General features: G+C 43.4%; 1 protein-coding gene across 1 annotated transcript in view; it reads left to right on the top strand.

Moving 5' to 3' along the window:
- Positions 1-15500, top strand: part of LOC143537930 (G-type lectin S-receptor-like serine/threonine-protein kinase At4g03230) — a 34032-nt gene that overhangs the window by 7689 nt on the left and 10843 nt on the right. The window lies entirely within an intron of this gene.

A 15500-nucleotide genomic window follows, 5' to 3' on the forward strand; every position in this document is an offset into this window, starting at 1 on the left:
ATCGACCTCATCCCTATGCCTCTTGGAAGCTTTGATGTTATTATTGGTATGGACTGGCTCTCGCATAATCACGCCGAAGTTATTTGCGCCAAGAAATTGATTCGCCTACCTCGAGAAAATGGTGATCTTTACATTTACGGCGAAAAACCCTCCAGTGGTCTTAAACTTATGTCTTGCGCCGAAGCCCAAAGGCTCATGCGGAAGAAGTATATTGCATTCCTAGCCCATGTGGTTAAGCCTGCTGAAGAGAAGAAGCTTCGCGATATCCCTGTTGTGCGTGATTTCCCTGAAGTTTTTCCTGATGATCTTCCTGGTATCCCTCCCGCTCGTGAAGTCGAGTTCCGTATTGATCTTGTCCCTGGTGCTTCCCCCGTAGCTAAATCTCCTTATCGTCTTGCACCCGCTGAGATGCAAGAATTGGCCAGCCAACTTCAAGAGTTGACTGCTAAAGGATTCATTCGCCCTAGCTCTTCGCCCTGGGGTGCTCCGGTGTTGTTCGTTAAAAAGAAAGATGGATCGTTTCGCATGTGTATTGATTACCGCGAGTTGAACAAACTCACCATTAAAAACCGGTATCCCTTACCGCGTATTGACGACCTCTTTGATCAACTCCAAGGTGCCTCTTGTTTCTCGAAGATTGATCTCCGCTCTGGCTATCACCAGTTGCGCATCCGCGATGAAGATGTTCCGAAGACTGCTTTTCGAACTCGTTATGGCCATTTTGAATTCTTGGTCATGTCCTTCGGTCTAACCAACGCACCCGCCGTTTTCATGGATCTAATGAATCGGGTGTGTAGGCCTTTCTTGGATAAATTCGTGATCGTGTTTATCGATGATGTTCTGGTGTATTCTAAGACCAAGGCCGAGCATGAGCAACATCTTCGGTTGGTGTTGCAGAAGCTTCGAACCAAGCAGCTCTATGCTAAGCTTTCCAAGTGTGAATTCTGGTCTGATGAAGTACAGTTTCTTGGTCATGTTGTAAACAAGATGGGTATTCATGTCGACCCATCCAAGATTGAAGCAATCAAGAACTGGATTACGCCATCCTCTCCTTCTGAGATCCGTTCCTTTCTAGGCTTAGCTGGTTATTACCGGCGCTTTATTTCGAACTTCTCGAAGATCGCTTTGCCTTTAACAGCTCTGACGCACAAAGGTAAACCGTATATTTGGGGCTCGAAGCAAGAAGAAGCCTTTCTGACGCTCAAGCGTTTGTTGTGTAAAGCTCCTGTTCTTGCGCTACCTGAGGGTAATGATGATTTTGTCGTGTATTGCGATGCATCCAACCAAGGTCTTGGTTGTGTTCTTATGCAACGAGGCAAGGTTATCGCTTACGCATCGAGGCAACTTAAGGTTCATGAAAAGAATTATACAACTCACGACCTCGAACTTGGTGCAGTTGTTTTTGCCTTGAAGATCTGGAGACACTACCTTTATGGTACTAAGTGTATCCTCTACACTGACCATAAAAGCCTTCAGCACATCTTTGATCAGAAGGAACTTAACATGAGGCAACGCCGATGGAACGAACTCATCAGCGATTACGATTGTGAGATCCGGTATCATCCTGGTAAGGCTAATGTGGTAGCCGATGCGCTCAGCCGAAAACCCTGCCAACTTAACTGTATCTTGCCGCGCACGCATCTTCACTTTGCGCCGATTCAAAGCAACCTTGAATCGCGTATTCGTGACGCGCAGCGCGCATCCATCAGTAACGGTAACCTTCGCGCCGAGTTAGCGTGTGGCGCGGAAGCGCACTTTGTCCCTAATCTGAGTGGAATTCTCTGCTATCTTAATCGCATCTGGATCCCCTTTGATGAGAATCTTCGCGCTGATATCCTGAGTGAAGCGCACAAATCTCGGTATTCTATTCATCCTGGCGCTGATAAGATGTACAAGGATTTGCGCATAACTTATTGGTGGCCCGGTATGAAAAAGGATATTGCTGTGTTCGTAGCTAAATGCCTGACTTGTTCTAAAGTGAAAGCTGAACACCAACGCCCATCTGGTTTGCTCGAACAACCAGAAATTCCTACGTGGAAATGGGAATGTGTAGCAATGGACTTTATTACCAAGTTACCTTTGACAGCAAGCAAGCATGATAGCATTTGGGTAATAGTGGATCGATTGACTAAGTCTGCTCACTTCCTGCCCATTCGTGAAAACTACCGTGTTGAGCAACTCGCGCAGCTTTATGTCAAGGAAATTGTCTGCCGCCATGGTACTCCTTTGAGCATCATATCCGATCGCGATGGCCGTTTTATATCTCGCTTTTGGAAATCTCTCCAATCTGCGCTAGGAACTCGCTTGGACATGAGTACGGCATATCATCCTCAGACTGACGGTCAGTCTGAGCGAACTATTCAAACTCTTGAGGACATGCTCCGATCTTGTGTTCTTGATTTTGGAGGTAATTGGGATTCGCACCTGCCTTTGATTGAGTTCTCTTATAATAACAGCTATCATTCCAGTATCGGTATGGCCCCATTTGAAGCACTTTACGGTCGTAAGTGCCGCTCCCCGATTTGTTGGAGCGAAGTGGGTGAAGCTCAAATCACAGGACCCGAACTTGTTCAAGAGACAACCGATAAAATCGCCAAGATCCGTGATCATCTGCTGACTGCCAGAAGCCGACAGAAGAGTTACGCAGATCGTAGGCGAAAGCCTCTCGAATTTCAAGTTGGTGATCTTGTTCTCCTCAAAGTGTCGCCCTGGAAAGGTGTTGTCCGCTTTGGGAAGAAGGGTAAGCTTGCTCCTCGTTATGTTGGTCCATTCAAGATTCTCGCGCGTGTGGGAAAAGTTGCCTACAGACTTGACCTGCCGCCCGCGCTCAGTAATGTGCATCCAACGTTCCATGTATCCAATCTCAAGAAGTGTTTAGCTGACGAGAACCTTCACATTTCACTCGATGAAGTTCAAGTTGATGAATCTATGCATTTCGTTGAGAAGCCTGTTGAGATTATGGATCGCGAGGTTAAGCAAACCAAGCGCAGTCGTATCCCTATCGTGAAAGTTCGTTGGGAGTCCAAGCGCGGAGCCGAGTTTACATGGGAAAGGGAAGATCAAATGAAGATCAAGTACCCGCACCTGTTCTCTGCGCAACCTACTTCGAGATAAATTTCGGGACGAAATTTCTTAAAGTAGGGGAGACTGTGACATCTGCCCTGATCCGACCCGACCCAGGTACCCGTTTCTCTGACCCGATCTCTTTCTTTTATGATTTAATATTTATTTATACTTATATTTTACTTTTAATAATAAAAATATATATTTCCTTCCCGCCTTTTTCTCTCTCTTTCTTTCCGCCGTCCCCTCCCTCTTCCTTCTCTCATTCCGCCTTATTTTCCCTCTTGTCGCCGTCCCGCCCTTAAGCCTTGTTTCCCTCAACTCTTTGCTTGTCCTTTGGTTCTTCCCGCCTAAGGATGTCTGCAGCTCCACGCGCCAGACTCCTTACATGGAAGCCTGCGTGAAGACATCTTGTTCCTGCGATGCGTGAAGAGAACTCTTCTCGCAGCGCGCTAAGAATGCATGTTCTTCCCGCAATGCGCTAAGAATGTATGTTCTTCCCGCGATGCGCTTAGAATTCTAGTTCACGCAGCACGCTAAGGATGCGATTCTTCCCGCAGTGCGCTAAGGGTTGTTGTGCCAGCCTTCGCGCTCGCGCACTCAGCCTTCCCGCGCTTAACCCTTGTATCTTCTGTTTAAATCTAGCCGTTTGCTTTTGTGTTGTCTTATCTTTTGAGCCGTTGACCTAACCCATCTAATGTCTGAATAGTTACTTTCGGCGCAGCATGCGCACCAACCCCATTGGTTGACAGATAAAGTGACTGACATAATCTTTTGAGATCTGCTTTTGCCATGCTTGACCAGTACCTTTATCTGATCCGCCCATGCTTTTTACTGTTCCCTGTCAGCTTTATCTTGCCCCCTGCAGCTGCCATATCTTTTGATATCTTTACTTTTCAGAACTTTTTACCGTTGATATCTTTTCTTTTACTTTTTGAGATCTTTTCCCCTTTTTCTAGGGTTTGTGTCTCCTAGGGTTTTCCTATATATAATAATAATATTTTCATAACACATCACACACAAACACTTAATCTCTCCTGTTCTCTTGCTCCTTGCTCTCTCTGCCGTCTTCCTCTCTGCCTCCGTCTTCCTCCCTGTCCTGCCCTGCTTTTCCGGTAATATATATATATTATATAATAATTTACTTATTAATTATGCTAACTTATTATCAAGACTTAAAACAGATCGTTAAAACAATAATCTTAATTATAGGTTAACTTTGCTTGTTTAAGAGTTGATTCTTGCATATCTTTCACCGCATCGTTTATCAAGTGAGTTATCTCGTATCTAATCCCTTTTTATTTTAAATGCTTTGGGATGTTCATGTGTTCATACAAAACTTGAGTCTTAAACTGTTTATGAACTTTAGTCGCGCAGTATCCCATGTGTTGAGGACGTAGACTTGGCTGTTTATTTGTATGTGTGGATCATTAACCGTATGGACGGTCTATTCCGCAGTTTTCATGGTACCATTAGATGAACACGGGAGAACATTCGTTTATGATTTTCTCTTTTGTTTACACATGCACAGTTAGTCTTGTTTGTGAGCTCAATTGTGAGCACTGGCAGTCTTGTCTCTTAGAGTTGGTCCCGATCAGATTACACCCTTGTTGAAAACCAGACATACACATGTTGCGCGCAGATTTATTGTTATCTATGTATTGTATTAAACTTGATTTCTCACCAACACGCAAGTGTTTGACGTTTATTTTAACACATGTTCAGGTTTGCAGTAGCTGTTTTGGAGCTTGTGGACACGTAGGACGTTTTTACTTTTGGACCTAGAATTAAAATGTATCAGGACAAGTTAATGATGTTTGAATGTTATAATTTATAATATATTGATTTATGTTTGATTTATGTTCTTTATTTTCCCCGCTGCGCGTGCGCGATAAAATGTGTATTAATAAATATTGACACCAATAGTGTCACGAGTAATGAAACAATATGTGGCGCCCCGATGTATAATCCGCCTTTGGTCGGGGTGTTACAGGGACCAGACCCTTATAATATCTGTGATGTTAGGGACCAGACCCTTATAATATCTGTGATGTTATGGACCAGACCCTTATAATATCTGTGATGTTAGGGACCAGACCCTTATAATATCTGTGAGGTTATAGGGCGAAAGGCTCTTTAAAACGTATGATTATGAATGTAAAGAAAGTATGTAAGTAAGAAAGAAAGTATGTAAGTAAGAATGAAGGCATGAGTACTTATGTGTGTATGAAAGAAAGTTATGAGGTTAAGTACGTATGTATGTAATAAGGTATTGTATGGTATTGTATGATTAACTAGAACTCACTCAGCGTAGCTGACTTTTAGTATGCACGCAGGTGAGTAGGTTGAGACAGCTGGCTTGAGTGGAGGACACATGGCAGAAGACTAAAGCCTGGCATCTGAAGATCTGATATGTTTTATAAGTTATGTTTTGATTTTGAAAGACAAGAGGAATGTTTTAAGACATGATTATGAATCGATATGTAATGTTTTATGAAAGTTTTATATTCCGCGTAAAGTTTTTAATTAACTCTGATATTTAGAACTGTGTTTATGAGTAAATCCAACACGAAAGTAGGGTTACCGGTAACGGGGCCTTACAAGTTGGTATCAGAGCAAAGTTCAAGAGATTTAAGCATCCTACATGCTTAGACTTGAACAGAGAATGGGATTTAAGTAAGAAAAGAAAGAAGATGCCAGTTCAAGAATGCCATGTGTCGCTCAAGCAAGATCAGTAAAGGTGAAAGGTATGATTAAATGATATATGTTAATGAGAAAGAAAAGATATGAGAATGGTACGGATAGGAATAATTGATTGTTTGAATTGACTAACTGCTTAAGTAGAACCAGCACAAATAGACTCATAAAGGGGAAGTGTATAGGACACGGAAAGCAACGTGATCAGCTAGTCACAGCTGGCCACTGTTATTACCTGTTAGCCTTGCTATCCTTGTACTAAATAGTTCCTTGAGTGACGATGTTTGTGTTTTCCCCTTTAGAATACTAATGGCTGGAGCTGGAGAATTTGTTGAAACTGGGGGTCGCACTGGACGTCGTGGCAGGCCTCGTCTTGTCCGGCAACCTTCGGTAGAAGAAGCTTCCCACACCGAAGATGAAGGAAGCGCAGCTGGAGGAGACCAGAACAACGAAGAAGTTCAACTTAGCCCCGCAGTTCAAGCAGCCATCGTTCAGGCTGTAGTTGCTGCTGTGAAGAACCTGAATCCCGAAGGATCTGCTGGAAGCCGTGAGCGAACTGCTGAAGGGGCGGGTGGTGATGGTAGAAAGGATGGGGAAGGTGAAAGAGGGGCCTCGAGTGGGGATAAGTGTGTGAAAGTCGATGATAGGAGAGGAGGACAAAGTGGGTGCAGCTATAAGTCCTTCAAAGGTTGTGACCCGCCTAAGCTGACTGGTTTAGGAGACGCAATCGCTACTCTCCAGTGGATAACCGCTATGGACAAGGTTATCCGCATTAGCGAATGCCGTCCCGACCAAGCTGTGGGTTATGCTACTCAGTCATTCGTAGATGAGGCTATGTATTGGTGGGAGAGTGTGGAGCAGAGGAAGACCCGTGAATAGATCAAAGAGATGAGGTGGGAAGATTTGAAAGAGTTGGTAATGAAGAAGTTCTGTGCAGATGCCGAGGTTGAAAGAACGGAGATGAAGTTCCAGAATTTAAAAGCCGGTATGATGACGCATCGTGAGTATACCACGGAGTTCAACCGACTATCTAGGTTGGTGCCTGACATGGTTGACACCGAGGTCAAGAGAATCAAATGTTATGTGAGGGGGTTGCCACAAAAGGTCCGCATGTTAGTCAGGGCGATTCAACCTGCTACTTTTGATTCAGCTGTTGGACTCGCGGAAATGGTCTATGCTGACGTGGCCGCGGGTGATAGGGTGGAAAGGGACGAAGAGAAAGAGAAGAAAGGGGTCACTCCTGCTAAACGACCCGGTACTCAGTTATGGAACTCCAAGGATAAGAAACAGAAAGTGTGGGAGAAGAGATCGTGTAAGACCTGCGGGAAGAGGCATGGTGGTGAGTGCAAGTGGGGTAAAAGTTCTAATGTTTGTCTCAAATGTGGAAAGGCTCATGGTGGAGAATGCAGAATGGGGTCGAATGCCTGTTATAAGTGCGGGAAGGTAGGGCATTATGCCAATGAGTGCAGTGTGAAGCCAGCATGTTACAAATGTGGCAAGACAGGCCATATGTCAAGGGAGTGCACTGAAGGTGTAGCTGGAGGTAGTGGAAAGAAGGATGCCGATCAAGCTAGGCCCAGAACTAGAGCCTACATGCTGACCCAGGAACAAGCCAGGCAGATTCCGGATGTCGTCACAGGTACGTTTCTAGTGAACGATGTTTCCGCTTCTGTATTATTTGATTCTGGTGCGAATAGAAGTTTTGTAGCTACGACGTTTAGTAAACTAGCTAAAATGAAAGGCTGCCGAGTGTCTGAAACTTTTGTAGTAGAAACCGCAAGTGACACTTCGGTGAAAATAACAAAAATGGTTAAGAATTGTAAGATAGAGTTAGAGGGACATGAGTTCCCTGTTACTTTGTATGTTATGGCCTTAGGAGGGTTCGATGTAGTCTTGGGTATGGATTGGTTGTCGGAGTTTGAGGCTCAGATAGTATGTAAAAGTAAGATGATAAGGTTGAAGTCATTGGATGGTAGTGCGGTGACGGTTTATGGTGATAAGGAGAGTTATGGGCTTAATGTCATTTCGATGATAAAAGCCGAGGGTTTGTTAAGGCGAGGGTGCGGTGCCTACCTGGCGTATGTTGTCAACGCTACGGCCGAGACGAAAGAAATGAAGAATGTTCCTATTGTGCGCGACTACCCAGAAGTATTCCCTGAGGATCTTCCGGGGTTGCCACCTGAGCGAGAGATAGAATTTCAGATAGATCTAGTACCAGGAGCCCAGCCCGTCGCGAAAGCGCCTTACCGTCTAGCACCGTCCGAGATGAAGGAATTGATGTCCCAACTGCAAGAACTCCTCGACAAGGGTTTTATCAGACCGAGTGTTTCTCCTTGGGGCGCACCGGTTTTGTTTGTGAAGAAAAAGGATGGAAGTATGAGAATGTGCATAGACTATCGTGAGTTGAATAAGCTTACGGTAAAGAATAGATACCCCTTGCCTAGGATTGACGATCTGTTTGACCAACTGCAAGGTTCGAGTTGGTTCTCACGAATAGATCTTAGATCAGGCTACCATCAACTGAAGGTAAAGGAGGCAGACGTCCCTAAGACGGCGTTTCGAACGCGATATGGACACTACGAGTTCCTCGTAATGTCATTCGGTCTAACAAATGCTCCTGCAGCATTTATGGACATGATGAACAGGGTGTGTCGACCAATGTTGGATAAGTCAGTTATCGTTTTCATTGATGACATATTAATATATTCAAGGAGCGAGTCTGACCATGCGGAGCATTTGAGAGAAGTATTGGAAGTTCTGAAGAAAGAGAAGTTGTATGCCAAGTTTTCGAAATGCGCGTTCTGGTTAAGAGAGGTGCAATTTTTAGGTCACGTGATTAATTCGGAAGGGATTACCGTGGACCCAGCTAAGATTGAGGCGATAACGAATTGGAAGACTCCGCAGAATCCGACTGATATACGAAGTTTCCTAGGGTTAGCTGGCTACTACAGGAGATTCATCGAAGGTTTCTCCAAGATAGCCGCACCGCTGACCGGTATGACCCGAAAGACGATAGTATTCAATTGGGGAAAGTTTCAGGAGGAAGCCTTTGAAGAATTGAAGAAGAGACTCACGCAAGCTCCAATCCTTTCTTTACCCGATGGTGATGAGGATTTCGTTGTTTGTGCTGATGCCTCGCATCAAGGGTTAGGTTGCGTGTTGATGCAACGAGGGAAGGTGATAGCTTACGCGTCTAGACAGTTGAAAGTCCATGAGAGTACTTATCCGACGCATGATTTGGAGTTAGCAGCCGTAGTGCATGCTCTTAAGATATGGAGGCATTATCTGTACGGTACTAAGTGTACTATCTATACAGATCATAAGAGTTTAAAGTACTTCTTCGAGCAGAAAGAATTGAACATGAGGCAGAGAAGATGGTTAGAATTGATAAAGGATTACGACTGTGAGATTAAGTATTACCCCGGTAAAGCTAACGTGGTCGCTGATGCGCTAAGTCGTAAGAATGAGGAAGTCCTTGCAACCGTGAAGTCATACAAGTTGATCATGAACTCAAGTCTTTTTGAAGAAATCATCAAAGTGCAGTCAGAAGTGTTAGTAGACGAAGGGTTAGTAAAGAAAGAAAGGATTTATGGCCAGCAAGATGAGTTGATGGAAAACACTCATGGAGTTAAAACTAGATTTGACCGTATGTGGATTCCACGCCATGGTGATCTTAGAAGTCGAATCTTAGATGAAGCTCATAAGTCAAGGTACTCAATCCATCCTGGAGCTACAAAGATGTACCAAGACTTGAAAAGGGATTACTGGTGGCCTGGAATGAAGAATGATGTAGTAGATTATGTCGGTAAGTGCTTAACTTGCTTACAAGTCAAAGCCGAACATCAGAAGCCTTATGGGATGATGCAACCGCTAGAGATACCTGAGTGGAAATGGGAACACATCACCATGGATTTCATAACTAAGCTACCTCGTACAGCCAAACAACATGATACCATCTGGGTGATTGTGGACCGTTTGACCAAGAGTGCTCACTTTCTACCCATACGAGAGGCCATCTCGTCAGAAACGTTAGCAAGCTTGTTCATTAAAGAAATTGTAACCAAGCATGGAGTACCGTTATCGATCGTGTCTGATAGAGATACACGGTTTACTTCAAGATTCTGGAAGAAATTCCATGAAGCTATGGGGACGAGGTTGAACATCAGTACGGCGTACCATCCTCAAACCGATGGACAGTCCGAAAGGACGATCCAAACCCTTGAGGATATGCTACGTGCTTGTGTTTTAGATTTTGGTGGAAGTTGGGATGATCATCTGCATCTGGCAGAGTTCTCCTATAACAACAGTTACCATTCGAGCATTGGTATGCCACCGTTTGAGATGCTTTACGGTCGACGATGTAGAACCCCGGTGTGTTGGGGTGAGATTGGTCAGAAGGAAATGGGAAGCCTAGAAGTGGTTCAAGAAACGTCTTCAAAGTTCGATCAGATCAAAGCAAGAATGAAAGCCGCTCAAGACAGACAAAAGTCTTATGCAGATAAGCGGCGACGACCAATTGAGTTTAACGTTGGCGACTATGTGATGCTTAAGGTCTCGCCTTGGAAAGGAATTATCCGTTTTAGAAAGAGAGGGAAGCTAAGTCCGAGGTACATTGGACCATTTAAAATTTTGTATCGTGTGGGGGAAGTAGCTTATAAGCTGGATTTACCCGATGAGTTAGAAGGAATTCATTCAACCTTCCATGTTTCTCATCTGAGGAAGTGTCTAGCTGATGACACGTCTCACGTGCCATTAACGGACATTGAGGTTGATGAACAATTGAACTACATCGAGCAACCGATAAAGATCGTTGATCGCAAGGAGAAGCAGCTTCGTCACAAAACTATACCTTTGGTAAAAGTAATATGGAAACACCGCAAGGGATCAGATGCTACTTGGGAAGCCGAGGATGAGATGCGCAAGTTTTACCCTAGTTTGTTTATGTAATAGTTAGGTTTCGGGGACGAAACCTCCTTAAGGGGGGAAGACTTGTAACATCCTAAAATTTATAATGTTGAATAAAGAAAGTTATGTTAGTGATTTCGCGTTTTTAATTATTAATATCGGGTAGGAGCGGGTCATGGACTTGGATTAATTGAGATAGGATAAATGAGAATGGGATTTCAGGGATATAAATACCCCCAAAATCCCAAAATATCTCATTTCTCACCAAACTCCACACACACTCCACACACTCCTCAAAACACCGCATTCTAACCGATCAAGATTCGAAGCCGAGACCCGAGATTTTGTTGATAGATCTGAGTTGGTAAGGTAAGAACAAATCCACCAAAGCTTATAGTACTGAAAATGGTTAGGATTTGATGGGTTAACCGGACCCGAAACCCAAACTGCCGACCCTAAAACGTCGATTTTAGGCCGATTTGATGGTTGGGATTTGTAGGCGCCGATCATACGATTCCGTGGGTACCAAAATCGAGTTATTTGGCTAAGAAACGAAGGATTTATGGGCAAAACAGATCTGCAGCGCGATAACTTCGCCTGCAAGAATAAGTTCGCCTGATGAACTTCGCCTTCAAGCGTAACTTCGCCTTCAAGTGTAACTTCGCCTAAGGATAACTTCGCCTACGGCCAAGTTCGCCTAAGGTTTAACTTCGCCTGAAGCCAAGTTCGCCTAAGGTTTAACTTCGCCTGAAGCCAAGTTCGCCTAAGGATAACTTCGCCTGAAGCCAAGTTCGCCTAAGGTTTAACTTCGCCTGAAGCCAAGTTCGCCTAAGGTTTAACTTCGCCTGAAGCCAAGTTCGCCTAAGGTATAACTTCGCCTGAAGCCAAGTTCGCCTAAGGTTTAACTTCGCCTGAAGTGAAGTCCGTTTATAAAATAAAGTAAAAACCTAATGGAAAATGTGTTAAGGCAGTTATCGAAAATAAAATTTTTCCAAGCTGACCTGGCAGCTTAACCCCAGCCAGGGGCTCTGCCCCTTGGACCCCGCTAGGGGCTGCCGCCCCTAGAACCCCGCTGCCAGGGGTGCTGCCCCCGGACCCCCGTTCGTTGTGGGTCATTTATAGATAGAAATACAAAGCGAGTAGTAGTAGTTATTTGATATGTGTAAATATTATACAGTTAGCCGAGCCCAGTTAAAGAAAGGAATTACGATCAACGGCGAGCGTAACAGGATCCAGGTGAGTTTCTAGCCCCATTCCTTGTTATGTTTTCGGGGCTGTGTGCATACTTGATGTGTTGTTAATACATTTATCCTAAGTGATAAGTGTATGCCATATGTGATATATGTGATATGTATGAACGATTGCTTGATGGTACGTGAACGATCTTCGGATATTGCACGTACTGTCAGGTTGTAACGTTATAAATATGGCAAGTATGATATGTATGTTTATGTGTATGAACGTAATAAAGTTAATAAAGGAAGGAAATGACAGTTGTATGGTTGTATGGTTACGAAAAAGGGTACCGAGCCCTAATAATACTCGAGGTATGATGTATGGTTGTATGGTAACGAAGAGGGAATCGAACCCTACTAATATTCGAAAACAAGGGACCAGACCCTAATAATATCTGTGATGTTAGGGACCAGACCCTAATAATATCTGTGATGTTAGGGACCAGACCCTTATAATATCTGTGATGTTAGGGACCAGACCCTAATAATATCTGTGATGTTAGGGACCAGACCCTTATAATATCTGTGATGTTAAGGACCAGACCCTTATAATATCTGTGATGTTAGGGACCAGACCCTAATAATATCTGTGATGTTAGGGACTGTGACATCTGCCCTGATCCGACCCGACCCAGGTACCCGTTTCTCTGACCCGATCTCTTTCTTTTATGATTTAATATTTATTTATACTTATATTTTACTTTTAATAATAAAAATATATATTTCCTTCCCGCCTTTTTCTCTCTCTTTCTTTCCGCCGTCCCCTCCCTCTTCCTTCTCTCATTCCGCCTTCTTTTCCCTCTTGTCGCCGTCCCGCCCTTAAGCCTTGTTTCCCTCAACTCTTTGCTTGTCCTTTGGTTCTTCCCGCCTAAGGATGTCTGCAGCTCCACGCGCCAGACTCCTTACATGGAAGCCTGCGTGAAGACATCTTGTTCCTGCGATGCGTGAAGAGAACTCTTCTCGCAGCGCGCTAAGAATGCATGTTCTTCCCGCAATGCGCTAAGAATGTATGTTCTTCCCGCGATGCGCTTAGAATTCTAGTTCACGCAGCACGCTAAGGATGCGATTCTTCCCGCAGTGCGCTAAGGGTTGTTGTGCCAGCCTTCGCGCTCGCGCACTCAGCCTTCCCGCGCTTAACCCTTGTATCTTCTGTTTAAATCTAGCCGTTTGCTTTTGTGTTGTCTTATCTTTTGAGCCGTTGACCTAACCCATCTAATGTCTGAATAGTTACTTTCGGCGCAGCATGCGCACCAACCCCATTGGTTGACAGATAAAGTGACTGACATAATCTTTTGAGATCTGCTTTTGCCATGCTTGACCAGTACCTTTATCTGATCCGCCCATGCTTTTTACTGTTCCCTGTCAGCTTTATCTTGCCCCCTGCAGCTGCCATATCTTTTGATATCTTTACTTTTCAGAACTTTTTACCGTTGATATCTTTTCTTTTACTTTTTGAGATCTTTTCCCCTTTTTCTAGGGTTTGTGTCTCCTAGGGTTTTCCTATATATAATAATAATATTTTCATAACACATCACACACAAACACTTAATCTCTCCTGTTCTCTTGCTCCTTGCTCTCTCTGCCGTCTTCCTCTCTGCCTCCGTCTTCCTCCCTGTCCTGCCCTGCTTTTCCGGTAATATATATATATTATATAATAATTTACTTATTAATTATGCTAACTTATTATCAAGACTTAAAACAGATCGTTAAAACAATAATCTTAATTATAGGTTAACTTTGCTTGTTTAAGAGTTGATTCTTGCATATCTTTCACCGCATCGTTTATCAAGTGAGTTATCTCGTATCTAATCCCTTTTTATTTTAAATGCTTTGGGATGTTCATGTGTTCATACAAAACTTGAGTCTTAAACTGTTTATGAACTTTAGTCGCGCAGTATCCCATGTGTTGAGGACGTAGACATGGCTGTTTATTTGTATGTGTGGATCATTAACCGTATGGACGGTCTATTCCGCAGTTTTCATGGTACCATTAGATGAACACGGGAGAACATTCGTTTATGATTTTCTCTTTTGTTTACACATGCACAGTTAGTCTTGTTTGTGAGCTCAATTGTGAGCACTGGCAGTCTTGTCTCTTAGAGTTGGTCCCGATCAGATTACACCCTTGTTGAAAACCAGACATACACATGTTGCGCGCAGATTTATTGTTATCTATGTATTGTATTAAACTTGATTTCTCACCAACACGCAAGTGTTTGACGTTTATTTTAACACATGTTCAGGTTTGCAGTAGCTGTTTTGGAGCTTGTGGACACGTAGGACGTTTTTACTTTTGGACCTAGAATTAAAATGTATCAGGACAAGTTAATGATGTTTGAATGTTATAATTTATAATATATTGATTTATGTTTGATTTATGTTCTTTATTTTCCCCGCTGCGCGTGCGCGATAAAATGTGTATTAATAAATATTGACACCAATAGTGTCACGAGTAATGAAACAATATGTGGCGCCCCGATGTATAATCCGCCTTTGGTCGGGGTGTTACAGATTGGTATCAGAGCCAGGTTGACTTTAGGATAGGTGGTTAGACGTAACGGCCTAGAATACCTAAGAGTCCCTTCTCGCGCATGAGAGAAATCTCATGTTTGCGCGCTTATTGTTAATTACTCGTTATTTATGAATATGCTCGCACTTGCGCAGTATATGATTTTATGTTCTATTTCGCGATATTTCGATTTTGGTTGAATTTCGATTTTTATTGATTTTACTTACATATTCGTTTGTGGGATTTGAAAATCCGAAAAGTCATGGTGATACATGAATAGTTGATTTTCAATTTCCATTTACGATTATGTTCTGAGGTTGGAGACTTGAAAAGTCATGGTGATACATGAATTGTCAACCTCCAATACTCATTTTCTTGTATATTTTATATTGAAGATTGGAAAGTCATGGTGATACATGAATCGTCAATCTCCAATACTCGTTTACTCGTATATTTTAAATTGGGAATTCGGAAAGTCATGGTGATGCATGAATTGTCGATTTCTGATTCGAATTTGTTACCTTTATTAAGTCTGCATTTTGGGTCATTTATTTTACTTTAACTTTTGATAGCATCTAACTCCGTGAAACCAAGCTTTATAAAGTTATACTTTGCGATAAAACCAAGATATTAACTAAAATTAAAACTTTTATAGAATGCCTCCGCTATCTCGCCGATTTCAGAGAAGAGAAGCCTCGCGCATGCGTAGACAGCAACGTTCCCAGGAAATGGCCGCCGCAATAGCCCAAGCTTTGAGCCAAAACAATACCAACACCTCGAGTTATAACATTAAGACATTTAATGCGGGTAACCCTCCAAAGTTCACAGGTCTCGAAGGAGCCACCGTGATGCTCCAGTGGCTCGAGAAGATAGAAAACACTTTCCTTCACACCCAATGCCCCTCAGACAGACGAACCCTATATGCTTCCAGTGTCCTGGAATCCAGAGCGCTTACATGGTGGAATGGAGTAGCCCATGCGCGTGGCGCAGAGGCTGCTTCTAGCATGACATGGGAGGAATTCAAGGAAATTCTTACGCGAGAATTCTGCCCTCCCAACGAAGTAAAGCGCCTGGAGGAAGAATTTTGGAAC

The sequence above is a fragment of the Bidens hawaiensis genome, unplaced genomic scaffold (assembly GCF_021521415.1).
Source record: "Bidens hawaiensis isolate Kalapana, Puna unplaced genomic scaffold, B.hawaiensis_p1.1 tig00011436_1, whole genome shotgun sequence".
Taxonomy (NCBI): Eukaryota; Viridiplantae; Streptophyta; class Magnoliopsida; order Asterales; family Asteraceae; genus Bidens; species Bidens hawaiensis.